The following is a 24,287-nucleotide window of genomic DNA, read 5'->3' as shown; positions in this document are numbered from 1 at the left end:
GGGAGATACCCACATGATGCAGCAGACCTCTCCTGTCCTGCCCGCTGCTCCCCTCAGCAGTGTTTTTGGTCCATCTGCCTGTTCTGCTCCCCGCTCTGTCTCTGGTGAATTCTTTCATTTTTCTGCACCTCTGACCTGTACCCCAGTTCTTGTATAAATAAATAAATCTTTGGAAAAAAAAAAGAAAGAAACAGCAGGAGAAGAACCATGGCGACAGAAACAGACCAGAGAGAAAGACTACAAGGGCCTTTTCTAAGCACATAATAGCAATAACAAGAAACAGTAATGAATCATTTCAAGGAAGCTAACTTTAAGGAATAAGTTGGTGGCAATCTATGCCATCATGTTTTGGTGGCATAAAGTAAATAATTGAGAAAATAAAATATTTTTATCATTAAAATAAAACTGATATAATATCAGTTTGTCTCCTTTTTCTATGTATCCCTATATTACATTTAATTGCAGAAATATATAAATGTGTGTATATATATATATACATGTATATATAATATACTCCTATGTCATATAAACCATGTTATAATTATATAGTTATATTGTTATAAAGTATATGTATATAGTCTAAAGTATATATATACATAGTCTAAACCATAATCCTCTCAACTCTTCATTAGGTTTTTATAATACATCCCTCCATTTTACAGAAGAAAGTGAGACTTAAAGGAATTTCATAATTTTCTCAATGCTCTGCGATAGAATTAAGGTAGGCTTTAAGCATTATATTATCTGTATGAAGTGAGTTTGCATCTTAATGAAAGATTAGACATTTATTGGGGTAGAAAAAATTTTGAATATTACTTCTATCTTCACACTGAGATGGTGAGTTCACCTTTAAGTAGTGACAACATATATAGTATCAACCACACTGCATGTTATCTCTCACTAAAATTATATATATATATATATATAAATATGCTGATATATATGTATAAGATGGAAACATTCATCTGCCCACTAAAAGTTTCCCTTGGTAGCATTATTTATTCTTTGATTTTCCCTTATCTTTCTTATTTTGCCTAAACAGTCACTATTGATTCCTCTTTTTTCCAGAATCTACCATTCATCACGACTCTGAAATGCATACTTTCTGACTTAGACTCTGGGAAAATACAAACCTACAATTGTGATACAGAGCCGCATTGTAAGTATGGCATGAAGGATAAACACTATAAAGATCCATTATTTGTTTATCACATAATCTCATTCAACAGGAAAAGTTATTTGACATATAAAGCAAGCTGTGTTGCCAGAGAATTACTGTGGCCAAGACCTATAATCATTTTCTTTCTGCTCTTTATCCAAAACTTATTTATGCAAAGAAATTGATGTGTGCAAATGTCAAAGCAATATTAAATATATAAGTAGATTTATGCTAATCATGATATCATTGACAAATTCTAAATTCCATACAGTTTAAATGGATTTTTTGCTTCAGAAGTTTAAAGTTCTTTTATAGCACATCATTTAGTTGATTTATTGCCAAATCATTAGAAATAATCAAATAATCACATTACAAGGATTTAAATTGTTAATTTCTTTACCTAAAGAAGCTAGCAAATTTTAACTCCTATCTTAGTTACTTCGCAAATAACTTCACAAAAATCTTGATCTTGTTTCTTTGTTTTGTTTTATTCTTTTCTTTTTCATCATTTCAGTCTGACAGTAGACTAATGGAGCAAGTACATGTGATTCTTGTAGACTTACAAACCTCAAAGAAACTTTGCTTTTTCTGTTGTCTTTACCTAGAGAGCTTTTATACTTACCTCTTTCTTTACCTGGTTAAAATCTATACATTATTTTTCTCTCATTATCATAGGCCCTAGTTAGGTCACATCTACATTTATATCCTCTCATAGCACTACTAAGCTCTTCTTTATAGCATTTATCCCAGTTATGGACTATATGTTCATTACAATGTTACCAGATTAATACCTGTCCAACCCCAGAGAATGAGCTTCCCACAGGTTTGATTTGTTTGGCAACATATTTCTGACAGTACACCAAGCCTGATATCTAGTAGGTAATAAATCAGTATACTTATAGCTCCATCTAGACGGGTGTGTGTGTGTGTGTGTGTGTGTGTGTGTGTTAAACTGATTAATATATAAAAACATCTTTCCTCTTAGTCCATGATTTGGATTGAAAATTCCAATTTTTTTTATAATTAGTGATATACAAGTGAAATAACGATTTTTCCATTTGTTCCAAGCTAAAGTGTGAACTATTATCTAGAAGCCTTTCCTAATTATATAGGCCACTTATTAAGTCTTTTAGACATAGGTAACTCAATAGATTAAATTTTAATTAACTGATAATAGAGTATGTCAGCCCTCATCAGAGCATATGATGGCATGAGGCGAGTGTTCAAGGAAAGCAGCATGGACAGTGAAGGGCAAAGCTGACCATCTGATGTAGCAGAGAGATATCCAAAATAACTGAGAGTGCTGCCTGCCATAGTCTTGTTTAAGCCCAACTCTACTATTAGTGGTGCATATTAGTCTAATAAATGTTTGTTTTTGCTGTTAGTATCATTTAGTATTATAGTTAAAGATAAATATAAAAACTAAGTAGGTAGGTGGGGGTGAGTGGATGGATGGATGAATGGACGGACAGACAGACAGATAAGGATAGATAAATTACATATAGATAAAATAAAAATATAAGTTATTAGATCTCTTGACCTCCCTTATAAATTCCTTAGCAATTAATATCATTTGATTAGAGTTTTCGACAATTTTAACTCCATTAAATAATCACTCAGACAAACTGGAAATTATGAATATAATTTCCTTCCTCAACAATAGAAAAGCTTGATCTTCAGACATTTTATAAAGATTGATAGATATCATCTTAAGGTCTGCGTAAGAATAGACCTTTTATTATTTGATTATTTTTCTAATGCTACACAAGTAAACATTCATTTAAATATCATGGTATAATGGGCCTCCCCGGTGGCGCAGCGGTTGAGCGCTGGGTATCGAAGCTGCCCGCAGCCTCTGCAGCGCCAGTTCGATCCCTGGCTGCTCCCCAGCCACTGAAGGAGGGTCCCACATGGCGCGCAGACCTCTCCTGCCGCCCGCTGCTCCCCTCAGCAGTGTGCTTCGGTCCTTCTGCCTGCTCTGCTCCCCACTCTGGCTCTGGTGAATTCTCTCACCCTCCCGCGCTTCTGACTGTACCCAGTGCTTGTATAAATAAATAAATAAATAAATAAATCTTTAAAAAACAAAACAAAACAAAAAAACATTGAATATCATGGTATAATACCTTACTGGTCAAATACTTAGAGCTATTTTTATTTATAATATAATGTAAGAAAGTCTATATTTTAAACTTGTTTACTATTTAAACCTGTTTTTATAATATTTTTATGAAATACTAATTTCATTTTTATTTATTTTTAATTGAGGTAACATTTGGCTACACCCATTAAGTATTACTACTGCAATACACCCACGACCAAATCATACATAGTCCACCACTATAGTCCTTTGTGCTTCCGTCTCTCTTTGTTCTCATGCCTTCTCCATCCCCTACACCCTTGGTGCTTCAGTTCTGTAGTTGGCTTTCAAGGATTAATTTTTAATACTGTCTTTTTCTGACTAAAAACTTAGTTACTTCATAGTACACATTAGGGATACCATCCAGTATTTTTTTTTCTCCTTCTGACTTATTTCACTTAGCATTATTTCTTCAAGCTCCATCCATGTTATGACAAATGGCATGAGTTTATCTTTTCAATTGCTGAGTACTATTCCATTATGTATACATACCACATCTTGATCTGCTCATCTGTTTTGGGGTTCTTAGGCTGTTTCCATAACTTACATGTAATAAATAGCTCTGCAATAAACATGGGAGTATAAGTTTCCTTTTAAATTAGTGTTTTGTTTTTTTTTTTAATTGGGGGTAGATGGCTTGGAATGGAATTACTGTCGAATGGCAGACCATTTTCAATGTTTTAAGGCCCCACCATAATGCTTTCCATAAGGGCTGGACCAGTCTGCATTCCCATCAACAGTGTAGGAGGGTACCTTTTCCTCCATATCTTGCCAGCCCTTATTGTTTCTGGCCTTTTTGACACGGCCATTCTCACAGGTGTGAGATGGCATCTCATTGTGCTCTTGCTCTGCGTTTCCCTAATGACAAATGACGGTGAACACTTTTTCATGTGCCTAATGGAAGTCTGTATGTCTTCTTTGGGGAAGTTGTCTGTTTGGTTCATCTGCCCATTTTTTGAATGGGCTGTTTTGTTTTTGGAGAGTTTTTTGAATTCTTTGTGTATCTTAAATACCAGTTTTTTGTCAGATGAATGGTGTACAATATCTTTTACCATTAAGTAGGTAATGGTTAATTAGGTAACCATTTTAGTTATGGTTTCTTTCATTGTACAGAAGCTTTTTAGTTTGATGTAGTGCCAGTTGTTTCTTCTCCTTTGCTTGTTTTCCTAGCTGTTTGGGATGAATCCCTAAAGGTATTGCTAAAAATTATGTCATGAAATGTTTTGCTTATGTTTTCTACTGTGGTTTTTTATGGTTTTATGTTTTACATCTAAATCTTTTATCCATTTTGAATTGATTACTGTATATGGTGAGACACATACTTCTTCACTCTTTTGCTTGCAGCTACCCAGTTTTCCCAACAGCACTGACTGAAGAGGCTAAATACTCATGATTATTACCCTATTTAATGAGTTTCAATAGTGAGTTTTTGAAAAAGTTACAGAAAAAATAGGTGACATACTTTGATATATTTAGAATATGACATATATTATTTATTTCATTATTTGAAAATGACAAAAAAATAAATGAACTTACCCAGCATTTTATGTGCTTAGTATGATAAGCACAGCTGCTCTATTGTGGTAAGTTAACCAGGAATAATGAAATGTTACAAGGTATTCAAAAGGCCTTCTGAAATAACAAATTATGACTTTGATACCAATGATGACTATAATGTTTAATTATAATGTGTTTTATTATAATGTTTAATTATAATAATGTTTAATTATAATGTGCTTTGGTTCAACCTATTTAAGAATTTACTTAATGTTAATTTGACTAACTTATTAAAAAAAGAAATCTTGTTCAAAAGAGTAAATCAAATCACATATATTTTTAAAGAGCTACTGGTTTGGTTTTCAAATATATTTAAAGATAATATCAAGGTGCCATCAATAGCTGTGGCTACCATGGCATTGCATGTCTGATACCTATTTTGATACTTCCATAATTGCCTCCTGAAAAGTCAATAATTCTGAACAGCATCCTCAGCAGTACTGCTCCTTCTAGCGGCCTCTCAGTCTCACATTCTGAACTCCGGATTCCTCTTACAAATCACCAAAGCAGTGAGTGCACTCCTAACAAAATCTGACTGGACTCTGTTTCAAAGACTTCTATATGAATAGATGTAACTAGAATCATAACCTGATAAAACCACCCTACTGTTACTCCTTTGTATATATGTTTTCTCTGAAAGTGGGGAAGATGATGCTGAATGGAATACACCACGAATGACTAGTTATTCTGGAAACCTTACTTGTGTGACTATTTTAACAGCATAAAGAGAGTTGTTAACCTCACTTTCATTAAATTAATATATATTTTTAATTTCTATGTGGTTTTATGATTTTAACTAATTTGCTAACAAAGCTTTGTAAAAATTCACATATCACCATCTGGATAAATTTATCCTGATAAGGTAATCCCCAAAACCTGCAAACTCATCCAGTTTAAAGCTAGTCTTAGCTTTAAGAGTGGGAAGAAATCTGAGAGTAAGAAATTGATTTTTCAGATATAGATGGGAGATGTGGGTGGTTGGGAAGAAGTCTCAGCAGCATGATTCTTCTTTTACAGATTTTCTTTAGTCATGATATCTTGTGTGTTCTCTATGTAGAATTTCTATCCCAATGTTACTACTAAAATAAATACTACCACTTAAAAGTATTGTGTTAAATAGTGACTGTCATTCAAATAATTAGCAGTAACTCAGTTGTTTGAAAATAATACAGTAAGAGTACTTAAAACCTTGTTAAAGAAATTGAGGATATTTATTTTAAAAATTTAACTGGGTAACAGAAGTTATAACAACAAGAAAATCTATTAGAGGATTATTCTGCATTCCAAAAATAAATAAATAAATAAATAAAATAACACAACAACAATGAAAAGTCAGGCCCAGGACAGTTGCAGCAACCATGGAGAAAAGAGGGAAAATGAAAAGAAGTTCATGTAAAAATTACAAATTTACAATGAAAAATTGCCAGGGGGAGGGGTCTGAGTTGGGAAGTGATGGATGTAAAAGGGAGAAACCATTCTGAGGACCATTCTGAGGTTTGTAAGGGGACCTAGGTTAACTGTTACCCTGTCAACTTAACAGAGTTCATTTGCATGCAAGCCCATTATTTTCATTCTGTGTGAAGGTTGTTTCATGTCCTAGAAAACTTTCCAAATATGTCTCAGTGACTCAGGTGATATTAGAACTAGAACATCTAATAAAACTAAGAAAATTTTGAAAACATATTACAATTTCTGGAATAGCAATCATTTCAGTCTTCTAATTAGGGATATAGTCTAGAATGCATTGTACTAAATGGAGCCCATTTATTACTGCATGCTTTTAATGAAACCTGCTTTAGTCCTGACATTTTAGCAAGAAGCTGGTTGGAAACTTATTTAATTGGTTCGTTATGCTATGGGAACATGGCTACCAATTAGAACCTAGGCTCTGAAAGTATAAGTTAGCTACAGAGCATTTGGAAAAGAGACATTCAAGGTATTTTTTTGCAAGTTTACCTCTTGCAATAATGATATATATAATTCCTACAGCTTGAAACCATTGTGACTGGCATGAATTAGTTTATTTGCATGTTATGCAAAATAAAAATCACCTAGATAGTATTTCTTTGTTTTGGCTGACATATGCAAGAGTTGATAATAGAGCAAATTCATTAGTCCAACTGAACTGAAATTCAGTCCTAGCTCTACTGCCAGCCCCTGAGGATGGATAAATTACTTATTTCTTTAAGTTCACTATACTCTAAACTGGAGATGAAATATACTAATAATAATGATAACAATAATACCTACATTGGAGTATAGTTGTAAAATTTAAATAAAATCAATGAAAAATACCAATATACCAAGTTTATAGTATAAGTCAATATGATTATTATCATTTGCATAATAGCAATTTGTACTGATATTAACTATGATGTTAGAATGCTAAAGTATGTAAAAGTTGTCAAAAACAGAAGCATATTTTTGCAGAGGTGTCTTTTTATTAGCTACCTACTCTTTATTGTAATTTTCAAATTGGCCCCAATTTTCCCCATCCCCTATATCATATCTTATGACACTGTAGCCCCTTCATTAAGGAGGCAGAGATTTTGGCCACAAGAATAAAGCAAAACTGATAGTGTGCCAGTTCTAAGTCAGGGTCTCAATAACCATCCATATTTCCTCATTTTGTTCCTCAGAAAAGAACCAGCTCGGACTGGTCAGCTGGAAGATGAGAGACCTGTGAATCAGAGAGCAGATGACCCTGCTGAGACAATTCTAGACATGCCAGCCCTGGTGACATGCTGACCACCAACACAGAGGAGATGGGACCAGCCCAGTCCAGATCAGCAGAAATACCAAACCATAGATTCGTAAGGAAAAAAAAAATCAGTGTTTTATAGTAAATCATGGAGGATTTTACTTGTTATACAGATTTACTGTGCCAATAGATTAGTAGTCATTCTGTATATAAGATATTGAACACATCTTGATGAAAGGAGTGGAAAAACATGTCTGGTTTGTGAACAAGGACTTTAAAACTATCCAAGGAAAGAAAAAGGCCAAGCAAAGTAATTTAAGTTACCATTTGAGAACATACTATATGCCAATTAGTGTGCTAAAGATATACATATAATAATACACACCCACATATACACATGTAAGTTCATTTAATTCTCATATGAATTGTTAATTCTTATGAGATGGCTTTGTAGAAACTGCTCAGAAGAAGTCAAAGCTGAGAGAATTTTAGTAACTTATCCCAGTTTTCACCATGATTTCTCTCTAGGTTTTTCAGACTCCAAAGCTATACTTCAACTCATCTGTGGTATGATCTTCCAGTATATTTTTATTCATAATTCACACAGCCTCTGTATTTATTGATTAGAGTTTGATTAAAAAATATTTTTCTCAGTGACTTAGAAATGTGATTTCTAGGATAATCATGTGTTATTACCCCAAACTGTTTTTAGTTTCATTTACTAGAAATGAAGAATCAAAATCAGTAATCTAGATAAGTGCAGATCAGGCAAAACACTTTCTAGTAATGATACATAACTTTTTACAATTAACAAAGTAATAACCCCTGAAATATTTCAATATGAGTACAACTGAGAACAAACTGACCAATTGCTTTAGAGGGAATGTGACAAATCTTGTGTTAAAATACTTACTTAATCTTTCTGCTTTCATAGCCTTGAGAGAGCACTTCCTTATTCTAAAGACATAAATACATTAGATGATTTTATGGAATCTGTTAGAAGAGAAGCAAACAAGGTAAACAGTTGCAAAAAGAAAATGTGTCCCCCTTTGTACTTCAAAATTTATCTTGGAAATTTTATGGACATAAGACAATTACTATATGCAACCCTAGGAGAAATAGGGAGCCCAATTTAAGAAAATTGTCAGCAGCTTTACTGAATGAAATGTCCTCGTGCTGCTCACTCCCCCAAAGAAGAGGAAAGTCTATTTTTCTGTTCTAGAAGCTGCCAGTCATGCAGCAGTGAACATGAGCCATCAGGAGTCACTTTTCTTTCAGCTCTAATCTCTTTTCACAGTGACAAATGAATCACAGAAATAAATCTCAACTCTGGCTGAAAAATCTTCTGTGAGATTTTACTTGAACCTAAAATTTCACATTATGAGGCAAGACAAAATCAGTGTGGATCTAAACTGGGGGCCAAGTTGCACTGACAGGGCTTCAGAGCCCTGTTCAGTGGTTTGGAGAGAACTCAGGCTCTAGATAGAACTGATGAGTCTACTTCCTGTCCTATGGCCTATTAGCTATGTGAGCTGCTAAATTAGCCAACTTTTGGGGGACTTAGTTTCCTCATTTATCAAAAAGAAAAGATAATATCTACATAGTAGAATTGTTAAAGTATTAAACAGCATATTTCCACTATCCCCTCACCTTCTCATGAAATCACTGATCACAAACCAAGTCAGGCACTAATCAATTCCACACTCATTTTACACTATATGACTTAGTACTTTAAAAAAAAAAAAATGCTGGGCCTCCCCACTGGCACAACAGGTTGAGCACAGCACTGTGAAGCTGTCTGCAGCCACTGCAGCATGGGTTCCATTCCCAGCCAGCCAGGGAGTTACCCACATGACTCGGAAGACCTCTCCTGTCTTACCCACTGCTCCCCTCAGCAGTTTTTGGTCATCTGCCTGTCTGCTCCCCGCTCTGTCTCTTAGTGAATTCTCTCACCCTCCCGTGCTTCTGGCCTGTACATCAGTTCTTATATAAATAAATAAATCTTTTCTTAAAAATGCTGTTTTCTGCACAAATACATATATTACATCTCTCCAAATAAATCTCAATTTCCAGAATGCATTACTTTTCTTTTTATTTGTAAATATACTCATTAGCCGTGAATACATTGAAGATATTCTACCTATAGAAGAACTTAATAAGTGTGATAGATAACAATGGAGCTATATATTATAAAGAAAAGAATGAGAAATTGCTGATTCATTTATTTAAAAACATTTTTGAAGGCACTGTATGAATGTAACAAAAAAATAATAAAACATTCACCAACGCCTTTCTACTTCTGCTCATTAGTAAAGTTTTGTATCAACTCCATGGTTCTTTCTCCTGAACCAGTGCCTCATGGACAATCTTAAGGTATGCAATTTGTTTCCCACTCATTATTAAGAACTAGGAAGGCAATACTGGATACCTCAATGGAATGTCTGCTGAATACTATGGTCTGTCTACTTATTAGACACAATTACTGTCAGGTTAAGAAACCTCTTAGTGGTTGCTGTGTTCCCATTGCTATTCATTAGAAAATTCTGGAGGCAGGAGCAATGCAGAAAGAAAGAACTTAGTTAAGTTTCATTTTTATGTTGAACAAAAGTTCTGTTATTAGCACACATTGAGGCATTTCAGCTTATACTAAATTAGCTGCCTTTTATAAGATACCCTATTTAATGGTATTAAATGAAAGCAGTGGTTGAAGGGAGCTTTGCTCTGTTTTAGAACCTGTAATGAATGTCTGTATCTTGCGGTAAAAACAATGCAATGTCCCTCCACCTGAATTTTAGTGAACCATTGTTAAATGTAAATAATTATAATAACAGAAACTAATATTTTTGTGGTTAATCCAATGGAATCATCACAATTTTAGTTTTGGTTTTAGTTTCTTTTACTTCATATGTTCAGTCTCAGCATAGAAATAGTTTGTGTTTGTGTCTATGGTGTGAGCATACAATTTCAAATGATTCTGAAACTTTTATTTAGCTTTAGTTTTAAAACACTAATTAGTAGCTTTTTTATACCCAAATTATTCTTACAATTTGAAAAGAAAAGTGAAAATATGATGAAAAATTTACACTGGTAAAATATTTTAAACCCTACCCCCCCTCCCACCGCCCCCACCGCCAAATGCATAGCAAACTTTTCATTTTAAGATGTGGGCATTAAAGATATGGTGAGCATACCATTAGAGGCTTGTCAAGTCTTAGGATTTTTTTTTTTAATCTTAATACTTGGCAATATTTATCTACATGTTCTAAAATAAACAGAGAACTTAGTTTATTAATGTAGCACCACCTTCTGGAAAATCTTAAGAAAGGCAGTTTGTTTTATACCAAAGAGTATTGAAATCATTTAGAGAATTTAATGAAAAATCGATCCATTGTAACAAATGTCTAGAATTGCATTCTACAGGGCTTTCTTAACATTTCACTGTTATAATAATTTGCTACTTGTTAACCTTGACTTCCAACCTTTTCCAAGAAGTTTAAAGTTATTGTCTACTTATTAGACACAATTATTATTGAACATTGGAACAAATTCCATTAAACCAAACTGCATAATAGAAGTATATATAATATATGACTTCATGTAATACATATGTAATTATATATATGTTTTACATATAATGTAAAATATATTTACACACAAAACCTATTTTTACCTGGATAATTATAAAAATGCAGTAGTTATTTATTCCACTGTATAATAGATTTTACAAAGATATATACATATCTGTGTGTATACATATATGTCCCAAAATTCTACATGTATAAAGTAACCAAAATATAGGAAATAAGAATGGGTCAGCATTAACAGGAATAAAAATTAGCACACCAAAATGGACTATTATGTCTAAACATACCTTACCAAAATTTAAAATGCAATCACAAAATTTCTTAACAATGTATGAAAGAAAGGCAAAAGGGTCAATAACTCTAAAATATAATTATCAATGACAAATGCTAGCCTCCTTAGTGATATTAGTTCTAATAAATTAATAATAAAATAGCAACCACAATAGAAAAAAATAAGATTAATAAAATTGTTTAAGTGAGGAAATGAAAACTGAACAAGGAACAAGTTTAATACACAAGTAAAACAAAAAATACTTTCACCCTAACATATAATGGACTATAATATAAAAAACAAAGATAAAAACAATAATATAATGACCTAAAAACTAGTTTTTAGATATAATTTGAGGAAAAATTTAAAAGACAGTTAATTCCTTACTTCAGGAGTGTAAATTTGTACCATATTTTTTGAGAGTTATTTTTCAATATGTACCAAAGATATTTTTAATATATATTTCTTAAGGAAATGCCCTTACATCTGTGGAATATGTAAAAAAGAGAAAACTTTAAAATTTTCATTTTGTTTGATTTGTTATACATAAGAAATCTTTGGAAACAATCCAAAGGTAGCTATATATAAAAACCGCAGTGTCTATATGTGATAGAATGGAGCTATTAATTGGCAGAATAATGTTCCTAGTATACTGATTAGAAAAAAAAAACCCAAATGATCAAAGTGACATTTACTTTATGATGCAATGGAAAATGACTGACAGGTGTAGATTGATTATTCACAGATTATCTCTGGGTGTCGAAATTATACATAAGCTTACCTTATATTAACCCACATTTTCTATGCTCTAAATAATAAGTTATTTAGGACAACAGAACTTATTAAAAATGACGAATTACTATAAGTCTATAGATTCCAAACATAGAAAGTAAAATAAATCCGTAAATATTTAAGAATCTACATGCTATAGGATTATATTAAGTATAGTTATACATAATATATAATTGATACATTAAGATTACAAGTCATTAACGGTGGGAACAGGGTTGCAGCGTGATGATTACTGACTTTGGCCTAAGACTAAATATTGGAACCTGAATCACATGCAGAGGACCAATGTCTCCTCACAGAGGTAGTATTTCTGAAAGGTTGAGTCTGGGATATTCAAAATGCCTGTCACCCACCCCTCTCAGTCTTAAAATAAAAATAACAAATGAACATTTTAATTAACCAGAGTTTAAGTATCTATTAACAACAGGCATACACACTCAAGGATAAGACTCTGTGCTGGAACAGAAAAACTCTTAGCATGTGATTCCTTTATTAACTATTATATAATCCATGCCCAGGTAGGTACTGTATCCATAACTTAAATTCATATGGAACTACAAAAGACCCTCAATAGCAAATCAACCCTGACAAAAAAGAATGGAAGTATCATATTCTAGGACTTCAAACTATACTACAAAGCTATGGTAATCAACACACAAAAAAACAACATAGGCAAAACACTCCAAGAGATAGGCTTCAGAGATGTCTTTGTGGATTTGTTACGGAGCAGGGAGAGGTGCACCCCAGATCCCCCAAAAACCTGCCTGCTCTAAATGGGTTCTGCCATCTGCCGCATCAACACAAAACGTATGAGACTTTAATGGGAAGGAACTTTAATACAATTAGGAAACAATACAGGAAAGGCAAAGAATCTAGTTATTTAATCAAGCACCCAAAGGTACCCGTCCCTTCATGGGTAAAACTCCATCCAAATGGGATTGGCCCAGAGCAAGGCCCCAAAGCCTGCCACAAGTCTAAAGCATCTTCCAGTGGGGACCCACAGAAAAGGGTCAAAAACAACCAGACAAGCCCAGAAGGAAAAGAGCAAAATCAAAATCAAGATAAAAGCTGCCACTGTCACCTCCCCACGGGTCTCACCCACATCTGTGTCACCCAGTCCACGACCAAAAGACAAGCACAGTTTCTTCACGTGTCTCTAGGCTCCATGTGCCTCCTCCAGGTCTCCTTTTGGCTCCATCCTGCTTCCTTCCTCAGTCTCCTCTTCAGCTTCTCCTCTCCCTGCTCCACCCTCCATTTGGTTGGGGCAGGGAACCTGGAACCTCCCCCTTTCTTGGGGACCACCCTGTTACAGATTCATCTCCGAGCAAGTAAATACAAAAGAGAATATAGACAATTGGGACTACAAACTAAAAAGCTTCAGTAGAGTGAAAGAAACCATAACTACAATGAAAAGATATCCTATTGAATGGGAGAAAAATTTGCTCACCATACATCCAAAAATGGAATGATATGCAAAGAACTCATACAACTCAACAAAACAAAAACAAGTAACCTAATGAAAAAATGGGCAGAAAAGCTAACTAGATCCTTCCCCAAAGAAGACATACAGGCAGCCAACAGGAACATGAAAAAATGTTCATCACTTATGGTTATGGAAATATCAATGTAAACCAGAAAGAGATACCACCTCTCACCTGTGAGAATCGACTGTATTGAGAAAGACCAGGGGCCTCCCTGGTGACCTTGGGTTTAAGTCTCAGCCTTATCACCACTACACCCTGAGTTCCACTCCAAGCCAAGAAGCTAACCCACATATAGTGCAGCAGACCTTTCATGTGTGCCCACTGCTCCTCTTAGCAATGTATTTCAGTAAATCCACATGTTCTGCTCTCTACTTTCTGGTGAATCCTCTTACCCATCACACCTATGGCCTACCTTTTGCACCTCTTCTATGCAAAAAAAAACAAAAAAACAAAATCAGACACAAGTGAGGATGAGAGTGTGGAGGAAAAATACCCTTAAACAATTTTGATGGGGCTAGAGACTGGTCCAGGCCCTATGGGAACAGTATGGAGGCTTCTCGAAGTATTAAAACTAGACCTACCATATGACCCAGGAATTCTATTCCTTATTTTCTACATAAAGAATGCAAAAAACTAATTTGAAGGGATATACCCACTCCCATGTTGGCTGGAGAATTTATGATAGTCAAGATATAGAGAAAACTTAAGTGACCAACCACAGATGAGTGCATTAAGATGTGGCATACATACACAATGGAATACAATTCAGCAATTTAAAAAAAGTGAAATTTTTGAAATTTGGAAAATCAATCTAACTGGAGATTATGCTAGGCTAAAAAGTAAGAAAGTAGAAGACTAATACCAGATTGTTTTAAGCATATGTGGAATGTAGAGAAACGAAAAAAAGGAACAAAAAAAGAAAGCAAACCCTAGAACTCTGACTGTAGAGTTGAAGCTACCAGAAGGGATGAGACCCAGGGCACTATGGTGGAGGACTATGGATTTTTATGGTGGCAGGTGTGCTGAGGTAACATGTATCAGAAGAAAAGTGAATCTATATATCTACTCAATACAGTGTTGTTGACCAATGTTACCTCAATGAAGTGTAAAAAACTTCTATTAAGAAATAGCGATCAGGGCCTCCCCCGGTGGTGCAGCGGTTGAGCACTGGGCTGCAAAGCTGCCCGCAGCCTCCGCAGCACCAGTTCAATCCCCGGCCACCAGCGAGGGTTCCACATGGTGTGACAGACCTCACCTGTCTCGCCAGTTGCTCCCCTCAGCAGTGTACTTAGGTCCTTCTGCCTGTTCCATTCCCCGCTCTGGTTCTGGTGAATTCTCTCACCCTCCTGCACTTCTGACTGTACCCAGTGTTTGCATCAACCAATCAATCAATCAATCAATCTTTAAAAAAAAACAGGCAGTAAAAAAAAAAATTAAAAAAAAAGAAATAGCGATCATTAATCTCAAAACAGTAAGTTTGAGATGGAATATAACTGAATTTCACAAAATGGTGAAAATTATATTAAGAGGCAACAGATTCTGGAACAAAGTAGCCTACCCTATGTGATAGGATACTGTCTTTACCATAGTTCTATTTTGAAAATATAACTGGCTAGGATATTGCAGATGAAGAAACTCAGTCTCAAAGAATTTTAAGATTATATAATACTGAATGAATGTAGTGTCAGGTAATATAAAGTAGCACTTTACAACCCAGTGTTAAAGTTAAGAGTTAGTCTAAGCAAAAAATAAATTTAAATATAAGTAGGTAAATATTTAAGGGGGCTGAATTTGTGAACAATAGCTATGTCTTGAATGTTAGGAGATTACAGTTTTTTTACATTATAAGGATAACCTTTTGAGATTGCAGCATGGAATTAAATTGCTAAGATTTATAACACCACAGTCTTGGCTCTTTCAAAACATAATTTTGATTGTGTGATAGCCTGAAATAACTCAAAGCTGTTAATGTGTAACAAATATTTACAGTGTTCAGAAAATCATACCTCAATGGATTTTCTTAATAAAACATGACTGCACAGACCTCTCTTGTCTCACCCACTGCTCCCCTCAGCAATGTATTTCAGTCAATCCGCCTGTTCTGTTCCCCACTCTGTCTCTGGTGAATCCTTTCATTCCCCCCACACAACTCGGGTCTGCACCCCAGTTCTTTGATGCATAAATAAATAAAAATAAATCTTAAAAAAACTGACTACATAATCAAACATCTGTTTAAAAAGAATTTATCTATATGTGTGTGTGTGTGTGTGTGTGTGTATGTGTGTATCTTTTCTTTGGCCTAAAGACCTGGAACTATACTGTAATGCTAGCCACAGGATCCATGCCATGGGACTTTATTATAAATGAAACCTTGGTACAATGCTATCCTTTTGGTATATCCAGTAGTAAATCCCCTTTATAGGGTCAAGACATCCAATTTACCCTGAATTATACATTCTCCACATTAGTGCTATGAGGTTCCAGTGTTCACCATGAATGAAAAAGTAAAACCTCAGAAAAATTTTGATTTGGAAGGGAAAAACTCAAAATTGTCTATAATATGATCATGTAACGATACACAGAGTTCCAAGCAGCTATTGTACTTCTGCATCCACCTATCTCATGACATCTATGCACCAAATAATACCTGGCAACCAATTTTAATTCAAAGCCAATTTCTAAGACATTATCTCATAGGGAGCTTTGAAATATGCTCATTTAAAAATCTGCTACATAACAGCAAGTTCCGCACCTTTCTTCTGTAATGTCAGTATAATATTGTCAGCCACGAGAGTGAAGCATGAATGTTGACACTTAATTATGGATATTAAATTCAGTCTTCCATTTCAAATATATGTCAGATGTCACCACCTTCAAGAATTCATAAATGAGCAGTTCTCTCCTGCTAGTCAATGTAATGTGAGTTATAGGATGAGAAATACTATGTTAAACCATTCCTCTTTGGTTACATATCTGTAAAATATTCTTTTGCATCCCAGAATCTCTGGGTCACAGAAATTTCCCACATACATAATCCATCACTATAATATAGTTATCTCTAGGGTGTGATTTCAATAGTCAAAGGTGATATGGAGCATAACAGATCATCATTTCTTACTAATTAATGATTTAAATTGTTATGCCTGGTAAACTTTAGAATTTTTCAAAATGAGAATTTCAGTGGTCTATTTTTAGGTGCAGCACAGTTTAAATTACAGCTATAGATCTGTGTGTGTGACTTTGCAAAACAGAAAATATGAAGTGGTATACTGGTGATTATAGGGATGTTTAATGTCGTCCTTTCATTGCTATCCCTATGTTTATTTTCAAGAACTAGAAAATAAGATTTTACAGTTAGCACTCTGACCACTTAAACTTTGTGCTGAAAGGTTAAAAGTTATACCAAAAGTTAAGGTTTTTCAATCAATTGTGCCTTAGACTCTACACTTAGAGCTCAGCTGCCTCAAACATTTTATGGCCTCTATAGAGTCTTATTGTTCACGGCATTCATACTGTGAAATCACATTATATCTGAGACATTTGTACAACTTCCTGAAATAAGTGCCTTCAGACAATGGCACCAGATCTAGAGCAGATTCCTTACAAAGAATTCTATAGTGGTTTATGGTAGAGGAAGGGTCAAGGTAATCAAACAAACATGTCCAGTTTTAAGTGGGAGTTAAACATTTTAAAATCCCAAAATCAAATTTCATCTGCTTTTACCAATTGTGATTACATATAATAGTCAGTAGGCTGCGAAACATTTTAAGAAATTGATGTATCACACATTGATGACATATACTGCCAATTCATTATTCCTAACTCCTTTATTGCCATTTTATCATTTATGACTAATTACACATTGTGACAGTTCCTATGAAATGTGTGATACCAAATAATTACTGACTATTCATCCAGCAGTAGTAGGAAGCATAGCCAGGGGAAAATGTGTCCCAGATGATACATCAGCAAATGCTGTTTAGACTTCAATAATTTCATGTTAATTTAGATTTCATCAGTGGTTAAGGAATTTGTGACTTTAAAATTTTCACTTTCATCGACACCCTTAAATACATTCATATTTATTATTCACTATTCAGTGATTAACTTTTATGTTTTTATTAATTTTTGAGTTAGTTTATCAATATAATAAATTGGAAAGTTTTTTAGGGGAATTTTTCCACAAATAAAAATGGTTTGTGATTTGCATTTTTTTACAGTTGTTAGCAGTTAGTCTCTCTTCAAAATGATTCAATCTTATTTTGTAGTTTAATTTTCAATTTGAGTGTGATCAGTACATGTAAATATACATATATATTGATATATGTAAATATCAATGGATGTATATATGTGAAAAATCATATATATGGAAAAATCAATGCATATATGTGTATACATATACATACATATATATATATATATATATATGTGGAAAATCTTCATTTGAACAAATACCAAAACTAAACGGTAACCCACAAATGCCAAACCAGCAACTTGTCAGTAACGTACTTCAACAGAGTTGCAATTCAATCATAGCAAACACTTCTGTGGTTACACTTGAAAACCAACAATTCCAGTTTTACCTATGGCTGTTCAGTGAAATTGCTAACACAATTCACTAAGCTTTTATATACATTTGTGCTTTTTAACTCAGTCATGCAAAGAACCCAAAGGCATCTGACCTGCTAAGTTGCCTGAAAATATGGAACTGTCTTTCTGAATAGTTCTCCTCTGAAATGACTCAAGTATGGCTCTGGTTTTATTATAGATTTCACTTGGAGGCAGTGAAGAAAAATAACATGCTTCACAGGCTATTCTTACTGATGTAGCAACACCTAGTCTAAGATTAAGAATAGAGTGGACACTTAGGAAATACTTGCTAAATGACACAGCATTTGTGCAGAAAAATATAATTTCAATGACAGAGAAGTATTTAAGTACAAACTCTGTGATGTCTCTATATAAACTGATACTTTCTTATCTTAGACCACAAAATTAAACAAGATGGAAAACTGATGACATCAAATAATCATTTTGCTCATAATCTGCTAAATTTTTTTGCCATATATTTAATGAGATTCTATGGTATGCTCAGTACTAGTGATACTAAAGAGGTAAAGCTGGCCCTTAATATCAATAGTTTTCAAGGTTTATAAAAATACTAATATTATAAATATTATCTGGAAAATAATTTCCGTTAATGTCAGTGTCTTCCCACCCCCTCCAATTTAGGTCTCATCTGTCACTGAAGACATCTTCTACACTAGTCACCATCAGAAAATATCCAAAAATATCCTTTTGTAACTATATTCATATATATACTGGTAACTAACAATGTATTTGACACTCCTCTAGACACTGAACTTATCCCTTTTGCCTGTCTCTAAAAAAATAAAACTGTATTCTCAAAATGTGTAGGACTACTAATTTTGCAACAAAAGTCAGATCCTAAATATTCTCTAAGAAGTTGATGTCTAACTCCCTTGTTCTCTAAATTTGGCTCTGCAAAGATCAAGGATCCATGTATTACAATGTTGTTAATATCTCTGTTACAAAAATAACCATCTTAGTTCCTTGAAACAATTAATAATTGAGTCATTTTCTTCCTAATAAAACTCACCTTATTATAAGTATATAGATAACAATGTTGTTCCTGCCATTTAATTTGTCCTAGCCCTCATAGAATAGAAAATAAGAGTAGGTAATTATGTTTGCAGTCAATATTCTAAAGGAATATATTTCACTGACTTCACCAAAAAGTGCCTTTGTTCTTTGATAATTTGAAATTTTCTTAGTTTATGGAACAGATAACCCAGTTATTTTTACTAGTTCATACTGGCTTCTGTTGTTTGAAGCTCTTCTCACTATTTCTTCCCTTAAATTTACAGGATTTAGTTTCAAATGAATTTAGGAACAAAATAATAAGAGCAGAAGCAATCTTCTTGAAAAGGTTCAATAAAAATTAATATGGAAATAATTATCATTTTTAAAGATTATCAGATCACAAAAAAAATGTTAGTAAACATTAAGAGATTGTGACTTCTCTGCTGGCAGGAGAATGGAAGAGCATGGGACATATCAATAGGGAGGGGGTATGGAGAGAGGTTTCTGAAGCATGGATGGGTACATTTCCCAGGTTCAAATTAACTCCACTGTGACAGTATTCATAGTCTCAGAATAGGGGTGGGGATAAAATAGTTGCAAATTCAAAGATTGACATTACCTAGCACCTTTCAATTTCCCTATCCCTTAGTCCTTCCTCCCCTACAAAACTAAATCAGAATCTTCAGGAAAAGAGTAGAATACATATTTTGAGAAAACTCTACAGATTTACTTTTATTTTACCAATGTTTTAATCTCATTTTTCATCTTCATCTACATGAAAAATTGGCATATCATAAACAGAATGATATTCTAACATACACAGATGCTGCAAATAAAACATCTCGTGGCTGTTCAACAGAAACATAAGGCCACTGAAACACATTAATTTGTCAGTACACATGTAAATGTGGAAAAGCAAAAATTTGGCAGAAGAACAAACATTCTCTCAAAGAAAATAAAACACAGTAAAGATAAACACAATTAAGCGAACCAAATTATAACCCATCAATAGATGAGAGAGGCATGTATGCTACTGACTGTGTATGGATGGTAGCTCTACAATCAATTTTCTGGATTGTTAGGCAAAATATGCACAAGGCTTTTGGATGATTAACTATGTATATTAGAATCCCATTAATTTAGCAAACATTTATCATATTTCATACATTATGATAACATAATTTTTCATACATTATGCTAACACTGTGATTACAAAGATGAAAGGGCCATGATCCACACACTCAAGAAACTGACATCTTCAGTCATGTTTTACTGCATAGGTTTAGATGCTTAATAGATCACCTACATTTCTAGAAAATCAACAAAGTCTGATACAATATTATTTGTCTATGTTCTGTGATGCTCTTTCCTTACATGAGCATATAAAGATTAAATGCACTTTACAATGATATTTTAGCAATATATAAACAGTAAAAATATATTTCATTTTAAAACGTCTCACCCGTTCATTCTTTCATTCAACAAGTATTCGTTGAAAGTGTATTCTGTGCCAGTAACTGGAGACAAAGCAATGAAATACATTTCTTGTTTTTCAAAACTATAATTTTGTTTATTCTTTTCTCAATAACAAAGCTCCCAGAGTCTCCCATCTGGACATATTATTCACTTTGTTTTCCTGCTGTGAGAGTCTGCCTCCTCCTGAGACTATCTAAACTTTTTTCATCTCCACTGAACTTATTTGGCATGATTTCTATTTCCTTCCCTATCTAATCAGACACACTAACATATGCTAATGAATCAATAAAACATCTCTCCCCTTCTGGGTAATAACTGTACATTTGTACAATCTTATAAGAAACCATGTATTTAAGCCAAAGTGACAAATAGTAGGGATTTCAAACTCTGAGACAGACAGTTTGAGGAATCTATTGGACTGATTTCTAAGTAGTTACCTATATACCTAAGGAGGGATTATGCCTGTAACCACCTGGTGTTAAATGTTGTGAAAAGTATTTTGGTGTTTAATTGCATTGCCCATCTCACAGTGCATAGCTCCCAAAATGATGCTCACACCTTCTGTTTTAGATTCTTAGGTGTAAACCTTTGATTGATGAGTGTAATCACTTCATAACAGGAGGTTTTATCCCATCCTTCACCCTATTGAGTCCTACTAATCAAGTACTAAAACAAGCAGAGGACATTTTTCGTCAAGGCTCTGTCTTAACAGTGTCTTGTTCAAATGCGCTTTGTTAATCCAGAGTGCAATCAGGCTAAACCAGCGATTGGGAATGCTAACTTCTACACATGACAAATTTCAGTTTTCAAATTACAGGTTTTTTTTTCAAGGTCATTCTTTAAGGGAAAAAAAAAAACCAGTAATGTGGTGCCCACTGTCCTACTTCTTTAAATCTCAACCTCATGTATTTCTCTTTATGGGCCTATGAGTAGATTATATATCTCCATTTTACAGGTGAGGAAACAGAGATGAAAAGAGGCTAAGGTATTGGCTCTGGTAGTAAAGCTAAAGAATGTAAAAGCCAAGATTGGGGCAAGTGGAACAGATTTCAAAGGTGCCAGAAATAAATTTATGTTACCACTTATCACCATGACTGCTAGTCTACTTTTAATGAATCATTCTTTAGAAAATATATTTTATTTGATTTTTTTCATTTTAGAGGACTATAGCCTAAAGATTTTAACCATTAAAAAAACCTTACTGCATATAGGATGACTTTGTCTCTGTGAATTCTATGCCTTAAATCCAACTTCACTAAATCTAAGATGTCATTCATTGTAAAATGCACCAATTAGGGGGGGTGACCACCAAGAAAAAAATGCCAATTAACCATGACAATGATTTCTTATCACAATGACTAAAATTCATATATCAATTTCAGAAATGTTAAAATGTAAAAAATGTGTTTCTTACACAAAATAGCATAAATCCTTTGAACAGGAAGAAAGTAAAGTAGAATTTAGAAGATAACCATATACTAAATTAATCTCCTTTACCATTTTAATGAAGATTATTAAAATTGCTGATTTATTACTTAAACTGGTTTTGGAAACTATAATTTAAATGGGTAAAATCTATTATAGAACTAGGTTATGCACAATCATACTCAGTGGAATGTATTTGCTATAGTTATGAGAGTAATTAAGAAAATACTGATTTAATACCTATTACTTTATATTGCTTTGTCTTCCTATAATGTAACAGCAAAGAAGACGTGCAATAAGTGTTCTGTGGTTGTCAGAAATTTAACTCTGAGTCCCAGATGAGGAACTATGTTTGAGTTTAAGTGAGTAAATACACCATATCTCTATCTTAATCTCACATATAATGCACTACTGAGAAAATTTCTGTATTTAGCTCAGACACAACCATCGTTGCCAACCTTGTCCCAAGAATACTACATGCATAATTTGCAACTTTCTCTATGGGTCCTCTCTCAGAATTGTAGCCTGGCCACATTAACTCTCTGTGCAAGATTTTATTTAACATTAGTTACTTAGTAAAGAAATTTATTTCCTGTCTTCAAACATAAACAAAGATCAGAGTAGAAAGTAATAAAAGTATCATAAACCTGACAGTTGAATTTGGATCATTTTGTTCAGATTTGACTTCTCTAGTTGTGAAATATAAGAATTAGATGAAGTTATATACGTGTAGTGTTTAATGGGTACTCAATATCTATTTACTTTCCACATGCATATACTTCGTAAGGAGAAAGATGTGTTGATTTCTTTGAGTGTCTATAGTGTGACATTTTTAAAGTACTAGCAGTGAATAAAAGGATGCCCTGATGGTGACTCAGGCTAAGAAAACAAACACACTTAAATTCTACTGGAAGCCTAAGCTATATTTTACATTCCTTGAATGGTGGAAAAGCTACTTATTAATATGCACCATCTACTTCAAAGGGCCCCTACATAGTGCTCTCATTTTCTTTATTATTTATTATCTTTTCCTCCCAATTTTCTTGCTCTACTACTTCTCTGTAATTTTTCTTCCTAATTCTACTACAAAGACCCTATTATTGAATAACTGTGGCTTTATTAGCCAATGCATAGAAGATTTTCCAATTATTTTGTCCACTCACCTCAAGCTTTAGATGAAACTCAAATATGAACAAAATAAAACACAATGGCTTTTAGCTTTTATCCCCATATTGGAAAAAATGACAATGTATTTCTCTTAAATCATCATTCATCTAAATTTTTCATATTTCATATACTGCTAGCTAACTTTGATTCAGTGAGTACAAAATTCTAGACACGTTTCAGTGCCTATTTAAAACTGTTTAGATGAGCAAAAGATTAGGAGTACTACTACTATAATGATTATTATTGTGTTGTATTACTTATTGGTCCCTGAATTATTTTTTCAAAGAGCTACCAATTAAGTTTTCTACAGAAAATCAGTATCTTAGATATAAGTTAGTCATTGTTTGGTGACAATCTTCAAGTAGCAATTTAGTTAAATAGTTAAGTATACCACCCCTCCTTTGCATTTGGAAATGTATCTGAAAATGTTTCATCTCAATTTTATTCTGAATTTATATTTTAGTAAATATATTCCACATTTCTTTTTCTATATTTTAGCTTCCACTTTGAATTAACAATGTAGAAAATACCAGTCTTAGTAAAAATTCATAGTTATGAAAAATTGTAAAAGCATATCTGATCTTTATGGTTTATTTGGGGTATATTAAAATAGGCAAAACTTTGTCTAATAATCACTTTTAGGAAGCAAATTTTAATAAAAAGACAAAAAAATGAAATACCTTAAATGAAATACCTTAAATTTTTCTGATGTGATGATAACTAAGGTTCCTGCAAGTATTTTTTTGTTTAATTAATTACTCAGGACAATACATCTACTTTTAGAAAGAATACTGAAGGTATTCTCTATATTACTGCTTTTTAAGACTCTCAAAAATTCTCCCATAATGAAGTTTCATTGTGCATTCACTGGGTCCCTATGGTTCTTGTTCTGCTTCTTCAATATTTATATTCTTATCAGGGAACTGCTAA

This window comes from Talpa occidentalis, unplaced genomic scaffold (assembly GCF_014898055.3).
Source record: "Talpa occidentalis isolate TD23 unplaced genomic scaffold, MPIMG_talOcc4v2.1, whole genome shotgun sequence".
NCBI lineage: Eukaryota > Metazoa > Chordata > Mammalia > Eulipotyphla > Talpidae > Talpa > Talpa occidentalis.
The sequence above is the reverse complement of the archived record's forward strand: the minus strand, read 5'-3'. Positions refer to the sequence as shown.